This window comes from Lissotriton helveticus, chromosome 3_2 (genome assembly GCF_964261635.1).
Source record: "Lissotriton helveticus chromosome 3_2, aLisHel1.1, whole genome shotgun sequence".
NCBI lineage: Eukaryota > Metazoa > Chordata > Amphibia > Caudata > Salamandridae > Lissotriton > Lissotriton helveticus.
Window position 1 is genome coordinate 148322518 of NC_136062.1, and position 8849 is coordinate 148331366.

The following is an 8849-nucleotide window of genomic DNA, read 5'->3' on the forward strand; positions in this document are numbered from 1 at the left end:
TATGCAACTAGTACCGACAATAACTGGACTCTTTTATAATGCCAATATGTCTTCTTTCTTTAGAGTGACTGGGAAAAAAAAGAATCGCCAGAAATGCTCAAAGGATCACAGGGCCATCAGATAAGTACTGTTTCTCTATCCAAAAATAAAGCTGGTACAAATCAAAAAGAAACAGAGATACTGCAATGCTTTAAAACCCTCTGCATAATTCTATTTCTTGCAGAAAGCCAATAGCTACACGAGTAACCGACAATGAGAGCCGGAGATCAAAGACCGGCACAGGTAAGCTGGGAAAATGTACAATGCGGTGGGAGGCCAGGCGGGATCCAAAATGGAACGCGAAGCGCATTACCAGCGTGGCTCCCGTCCTTAAGTATCCCTCAAGCGCTGCCCCTGGCTGCTGACAGGGAACGGCGGATGGGCTCTCTGCTCTGTGTGCAAGCTCCATTAGAGGCGGCACATGCCATGGAGCCTGACACCATCTTGAAAGGTGCTGTGCACGTGTCTGAAATGGGTGTAATTTCTGATATTTATATGTTTCCTTGTCTTCGTTGCTTGATTTTGCTCGTGAGGAAGTGTCACTCATAGTTATTTAAATGTCACTCATAATTACACTGAAATTATGAAAATGTCACACATAGTAATCTGAAACCTCGGCAGCTATGAAGAAACCAAGAGTTAGGTGAAGGAGATGGGAATTGCAAGGGTATCTCTGCTTAGCTCTGACTCTGCATGCTGCTGACAGATACATGAATCATATTTCCTGCCTACTCATGCCCAGGTGAGATAGTGCCTCGGAGCTCACACTACAGTGGGTGCGAGTCCCTGCTACCACCCAGGTGCAGGCAGGGTATCGGATTTTGTTCCTTTATCGGCAGGTCACTGCAAATGACATGCATGTTGGCAGATGCTATAAAGGTCACCATGACCCCATACAACACAAGCTGCAGCATGTACACCCTCGGCCTGCTGCAGCACCTGGCATTGGTGCAAAAGATCCAGAGAGGGCTGAGAATCCCCCTGAAACCATCCCTCTGTAAAAACAACTCCAAATCTGTCAAAAAATGGCATGCCATTTTATACAAGTGCTCTCTTGACCTGATTTTATTGATCGTAGAAGAACTATCCAAACTACTTGAAGACCTCAACAGTGAAATACACCAACTAAAGCAAGAATTGTCCACCAAACTTAAAGCTGAAGAATGGAAAAAGACCTTGGATGACATCAATTGCCAATTGGAGAAACATACCCAAGACATAAAGGAACGTAACATACATAAATTCAAAAGAGAGACCATCAATTCTAAATAGGGCTCCTGGATTTATGTTATTTTTTTTTTTACATTTCCGTCTGTATTATCCATATTTATTTTTGGTCATTTTTTCTGTATTTATCCACATTTATTTGTGTTGCAGGCAAAAGAAGACGGTGCAGCTAGTATTTTTCCACATTTATTTAATTAGACCATGCACGCTTGAACTCGGTTGTTATAAGTTTTTATAAATATATATATATATATATATATATATATATATATATATATATATATTCACTGAAAAAACCATAGGTTATAGACCATATATAGTTAGGAATTAGCATTTAAAAAACCTTATTTTACTCACACAAAACCATTGAAATTCCATATATAGTTAGTTGTACTAACTATATATCGTGCACCCGCAATCCACTGCTGATCATGTCACATATTACATCATTCATGACATGGTCAGTGACATCACTGATGACATCACTGATGACATCTCAAATGACATCACTGATGACATCACTGATGACATCTCAAATGACATCACTGATGACATCTCAAATGACATCACTGATGACATCTCATTTGACATTACTGATCACATCACTGATGACATCATTCATGTGATAATACGATGAACCTCTTCAGACTCTAATATAACCTTAGATACACTCAGTGTAAACAGACACTCATAGACTGTCACTCATCCATGGAGTTACTCAGACACTTAGTCAGGCATGCAAAGAATCAATCACACCTCCATTTCCTCAACTATACAGTTATACACACCTTACTTATTCAAACATATACTAAAACATATTTACTCTCTTACACAATCCTGGATACAAGTTCACAATGATGCATACAGCCACTCACACATTCACTGGCTCTTATGCACAGTTGTTTATATATGTCAAGTCTCACATGTACTGTGTTTTACATATGTACTTACTTTGACATGTAGCACTGAGATATCCATTCACTCACCAATACACTGATGCACACAGTCAACCGCCCATACAGCTGTTTCCACATGCACTTTTGAACCCATACATCTAGTGAATCAACTGCTCACACATCTATGCACAGAGTCATACACCTCCCAGCCACCCACACATACACTCAGTCTCCCATACAAATACTTGGGCAACCAATCAATAACCCATATAGTTACTCATATAGCTACTGAACAACACATGCAGCAGTTTTCAGAACAACAGACATAATGATGCACAAATTAAGACAGTTTAGTCACTAACCCATGCACTCAGTGAGACACATTTAATCACTCACTCATACAGTCAGTCATGCACCTACTAAATCCTTCATCCAGACACTTATACATCCACTCAAGATATATTTTAACCTTACAGAAAAATACAGTCACTGGATGTTGTCATCAGTGATGTCATTATAGATGTCATCAGTGATGTCATCAGTGATGTCATTTGAGATGTCATCAGTGATGTCATCAGTGATGTCATTTGAGATGTCATCAGTGATGTCATCAGTGATGTCACTGACCATGTCATGAATGATGTAATATGTGACATGATCAGCAGTGGATTGCGGGTGCGCGATATATAGTTAGTACAACTAACTATATATGGAATTTCAATGGTTTTGTGTGAGTAAAATAAGGTTTTTTAAATGCTAATTCCTAACTATATATGGTCTATAACCTATGGTTTTTTCAGTGAATTTTCAAGGTTTTGTAAATGCTAATTCCTAACTATATATGGTCTATAACCTATGGTTTTTTCAGTGAATTTCAATGGTTTTTTAATAGCAAATATCATAAGCTGTCGAATGTCAAGTACGTGGTAAGAAAAAACATTTTCGTGTTTATGCACACTGATCTGCTTTGAATGCTGCCCCCCCCCCTCATTTCTATTAGGAGTACTCTCTCTTTGCAGATAGTGAAAGGTAGTTAACGCAGGCCTTTGCCCCCGTTGTAATCCGTCGTGCCTGCTTCTCTCTCCATTTGATTGATTGTTATCCAAGCATTTACTGTTTCTAGAATTGGTTCTCTTTGGTTCATTCTCTATTTACAAACAAGCACAGAGTCGCAATACTCTGTTTAGTCTTTGCAGATAGCGAAAAATCGTGTAAAAAAACAAAAGGAATCGAGCAAAATCAGTAGGCCACTACTGGGATCTCTTTTTGACCTCGCTAAAATAGAAACATTAGGAACAACCCCTCATGACAAATACGAAACTAGTGAGATGAACTGAACTTCACACCATGATGGCTGCAATACAGCTCGGCTCCGCCACCCACCCCGCCCAAAATAACGATAAACTCTATGCAAATATTACAAATATATACAACACACCAGCAAAGTAACAGGGTAAAACATTTTATTAAACAACTATTTACATAACTATTTTATACTTTTTGTTGCCCGATCCGGCTAGCTCAATTGATCGAGCATGAAACTCATGCACTCTGATGGTTCAAAGTTTTGAGGAGTGCTTGTAACACTGTCTGAAGCCTATTTGCACTTGCTTCAGCTTCACTATTCTCAAAGTAAAGTGGGGGCTGTTTGAGGACGTGACTGCATTTGTGAACAATGTGATGCGGTGCCACCCTGAACCGCTTGACGGAGGCCCCCGAGGGACGGTGTGATGGCGCGGACTCGGAGGGGGCGCTTGGCTCCGGCTCCCTCCCCAAGTCGTGTTCTCCTGGTGTAGCCTGAGATCGCCCCCGACATAGGTGGCCGGCTCCCGGGATCAAGCGGAACTTTTTGCCTTTTGGTAACTCTTCCATTCTTGACCTTGTCCCACAATCTGTTTCACCTAAAGACACGCTGTAGTGGGGCGCCCCTTTACCATTTCAGTTGCCATTCCGCCCGCTTTTGCTACACTGTGCCTCTTCCGCTATTCAGCTGTTTACCGCCCGCTCTTTCGACTACAGCGTCTCGCTCACCATGTAGTTGAGTTGCTCCCGCTCTTGCGGTGCAGCGATAGGCGGCTGCCACAGGACTCTCAAAATGGCGGCCGGCTCTTCAGATTTGGGCGTGGTCCACTAAAATTGCCCTGCGACACCTTGGAACTCGGACGCTTGTCTGCTAGAGATTGGGCTCCATTCTCGAAAGCGTCCCCTCAGCCTTGAAGATTCTACAAAAGTCTTGGGGGCCCCCGACTCCCGCAGGCTTCTGGTGGGGAGCGGCTAGCATTATTGCTCGTGGAATGGCCACGACGGAGCTACGAAATGGTGGTGCTCTCATGCTAACGCCAGCTTCAGTCTGAATGTAAATGTAAATGTAAATGTAGTTGAGCTTATATAGCGCACAGCTACCCGCAGTGGGTTTCCCGGCGCTTGCTTAGGGAACCCGTCCTGATATTCCCCTGTGAGATAGCAGGGTATCCACAAGGTGAAAGTCAGGCATCCCGCCGCGAGGGGCCGTTGTGGAGATTAAGCAAGCTATTGCCCAGAGTCGCAGAGTGTGAACCCGTGAGTGGAGGAGGCACCGGGCGAGAATTATCGAGTCCGTGGAATTTTTAGCCCAAGACCCGCCGAGGCGGGGAATTGAACCCTGGTCCAGGGCCGATATCAGCTTCCGGGTTTGCTGCCTCTAACCCCTGAGCCACACTTCTCCACCATCCACTCCACCATCCACTGAAACATCCAGAAACACTGTAGACTACCAATTCGATCAGTTCCGGTAGCGCCCCAACGTGACCCGGTAGAGAAGAACTAGCCCTCCCCTCTTTGACTGATGGTTCTTGTTGCCTGTCCCTTCTGTTGTCATTTAACAGAACTATTTAGCCTGCTGAAAGGGGTTGTGTTCCGACCGCTGGTTGGTGGAGACATTTTGACTATATTCTGGACCTGCGTTGTCGCGTAATGCGTCATATGACGCGCCGCGTTAGCGCATCCGGAAGTGATCCGGGGCGCGACGCGCAGCGCGTAACGTAAGCATAACAGGTCATGTGACTTGTTAATAAAACTTTTCATTGGTTCATTTTACTTTTCTTATTCTAATGATGAAAGGCTTGGTCATATGACCTAAAAATTACGCTTTTTATTACTTTCGAACATTATTTTTTCTTAAATATATGTTATAATGTTCCAGGCTAATGTACTTTCCCGGAAAATTTACAACTGTCCTGCAAGTAAAATATATTCCTTTTTCGAGAAAAAGGGCGTTTCTTCGTCCCATGACGGAGCCGTTGAACAAAAGAGGGTCGGCCTGCTGTCTTACTCGCCGATACGCCTGAATATGAGATTCTTATCGATCACTTTATGTTGCAGGAGTACAAAACACAACAGCCCTTGACCATTTATCTTTACTGCGTTCCTGCGTATTATACCTTTTACCCTTCATGTAATTGGTCTGCTTTATTTCACTTGCCTTTTACTGATTCTAAAACAGTGACTATTATTAAAAACTTTACCAATCAATCAATCAAGGACATTTATAGAGCGCACTACTTACCGGTAGGGTCTCAAGGCGCTGGGGGGGGGGGGGGGTGCCACTACTGCTCGAACAGCCATGTCTTCAGCTTCTTCCTGAAGGAGAGGTGGTCCTGGGTCAGGCGCAGGTCGGGAGGGAGGGAGTTCCAGGTCTTGGCGGCCAGGTAGGAGAAGGACCTTCCTCCTGTAGTCGCTCTTCGGACGCGGGGGACGGCGGCGAGGGCGTGGTTGGCTGATCGGAGGTGGCGTTTGGGAGCGTAGAAGTTGACTCGGTTGTTGAGGTAGCTCGGGCCCTGGTCGTGTAGGGCTTTGTGTGCGTGGGTGAGGAGGCGGAAGGTGATTCTTTTGTTGACGGGGAGCCAATGCAGGTCTCTCAGATGTCCGGAGATGTGGCTGGTTCGTGGGATGTCGAGGATGAGTCTGGCTGAGGCGTTCTGGATCCGCTGGAGTCTCTTCTGGAGCTTGGCGGTGGTACCGGCGTAGAGGGCGTTGCCGTAGTCCAGTCGACTGGTGACGAGGGCCTGGGTGACGGTCTTCCTGGTCTCGGTGGGGATCCACCAGAAGATCTTCCGTAGCATGCGTAGGATGTTGAAGCACGCCGAGGAGACGTTGTTGACTTGTCTGGTCATGGAGAGGGAGGAGTCCAGGATGAAGCCCAGGTTTCGTGCGTGGTCTGCTGGTTTGGGTGCGGTGCCCAGGGCGGGAGGCCACCAGGAGTCATCCCAGGCGGAGGGTGAGGAGCCCAGGATGAGGACCTCCGTCTTGTCCGAGTTCAGTTTCAGGCGGCTGGTCGTCATCCACTCGGCTACCTCTTTCATCCCTTCGTGTAGGTTGGCTCTGGCGGCGGCGGGGTCGTTGGTCAGGGAGAGGATCAGCTGGGTGTCGTCGGCATAGGAGATTATGCTGAGGTTGTGTTGTCGTGCGATGGCCGCGAGGGGGCTCATGTAGACGTTGAAGAGGGTGGGGCTCAGCGAGGATCCTTGAGGGACGCCGCAGATGACTTTGGTGGCCTCTGACTTGTACGGTGGTAGGCGGACTCTCTGTGTTCTTCCGTCGAGGAAGGAGATGATCCATTCCAGAGCCTTCTCCTGGATTCCGACGTTGCTGAGGCGCTGTACTAGGGTGCGGTGGCAGACAGTGTCGAATGCCGCGGAGAGGTCTAGGAGGATGAGGGCCGCTGTTTCTCCTTTGTCCATCAGGGCTCGGATGTCATCGGTGGCGGCGATGAGGGCGGTCTCGGTGCTGTGGTTGGCCCGGAAGCCAGACTGTGAGGGGTCGAGGGATCCATTCGTCTCCAGGAAGGCGGCCAGCTGCTTGTTGACGGTCTTCTCGATTACTTTGGCTGGAAACGGGAGGAGCGAGATGGGGCGGTAATTCTTGAGTTCGGTGGGGTCCGCTGTGGGTTTCTTGAGTAGAGCGCTGAGTTCGGCGTGCTTCCAGCTCTCAGGGAAGGTGGCGGTGTCGAAGGATGTGTTGATGATGTCTCGCAGGTGGGGTGCGATGACAGCGTCGGCCTTGTTGAAGACGTGGTGAGGGCAGGGGTCGGTCGGCGAACCGGAGTGGATGGAGTTCATCGTGCGGATGGTGTCTTCGGTGCTGATCGGAGTCCAGGCGTGGAGGGTGGTGGTGGGGGGTGGTTGTTCGGTCTTGGTGTGCGTTGGTTGGTTGTTGAAGCTGTTGTGTATGTCCGCGATCTTGTTGTGGAAGTATGAGGCGAGGGAGTTGCAGAGGTCTTGCGATGGGGTGATGTCGTTGTTTCCTGCGCTGGGGTTGGAAAGCTCTTTCACGATGTTGAAGAGTTCCTTGCAGTTGTGTGCGTTGTTGTCCAGCCGGTCCTTGAATGCAGTTTTCTTGGCGGCGCGGATCAGCTGGTGGTGCTTCCGGGTGGCAAGCTTGAAGGTGGTCATGTTGTCCGGTGTTGGTTCCCTTCTCCAGGCTTTCTCGAGGGCTCGGCAGTTCTTCTTGGAGCTCTTGAGTTCGTCGGTGAACCATGGGGCTTTCTTGCTGCCTGGTCTGCTGGGCGGGATCCTCAGCGGGGCGAGCTCGTCTGCGCAGTTGCTGATACACTTTGTGAGGTTGACGGCGGCCTGGCTGGGGTTCGCTGAGCTGGCAGGCAGGCTACCAATGTATATACTACTACCATGTTTTCTTTTAAAAACCTTTATTGTGAAAATGTCATTATACAAATACGGGCCTATAACCACGTGGGCCGGCCACGGAGCAAACTGTAATCGTATATGATGAGTAGACATTTACACTGTAGAGGAACGTAACGGGCGGGCCATTAGGTTGCAAGAACTAAGGTGTCTAACAGTTGCGGAATCGGTGGACGTACATTTTATAATTAAAATACGACAGGGCCAGTTACAATAAAATTATCTAGATATACATTTGCGGGCAAGTACCATGGGTGACGTTAATTTCGAACTTTCAATAGTACAGTAATCAATAACACATCAGAACTTAATATCAATAGGGATATCGAAATATTCAATCTATTCTCGTCCCCGCCCGCCATGTGCTTCAAAACTGCATACGTATCTCGTGATATCAAGGTTGTGCAACCAGTACACAACAAGGAGTTACGAGTCCCATTTATTCCGGCGCCATATTGGGCAAGGACGGGCAGGTCCAGGATATAGTCAAAATGTCTCTACCAACCATCGACTATGATGATGTTCATATGCTGTATTTATTAGAGTAACACTCCTCTGTCCACATGAAATTAATTTGCCACAATCTAAACATGTCATTTTAATCTTTCCAAAGTTCTTCTAAATATTTGGGACCGTTTCCCTTGCCTCTGATGCTGTCAGTGCCACTTCTTTGATGAATGTACTGGCAGGTCGGGGGTTCTCCGCCAAATCTCTCTTTTATGCAGCACTATAATTAATCGGTGCCACCTCTCCATATGACGATGCATGGTATAGTTACCATAACTATATTTTTTTTCGGTTCCTCTGGAGAGTACATCGTGGCAGATGAAGCGTGTAACGTACCGGGCATTTACCTTTTTTTGCATGTAGAGGAAAGGAAAAAAAATTCGAGCGTCCGAGTTCTAAGGTGTCCCAGGGCCATTTTAGTGGACCAGGCCCAAATCCAAAGAACAGGCCGCCATTTTGAGAGTCCTATTGCAGCCGCCTGTCGCTGTAGCATCAAGAGCGG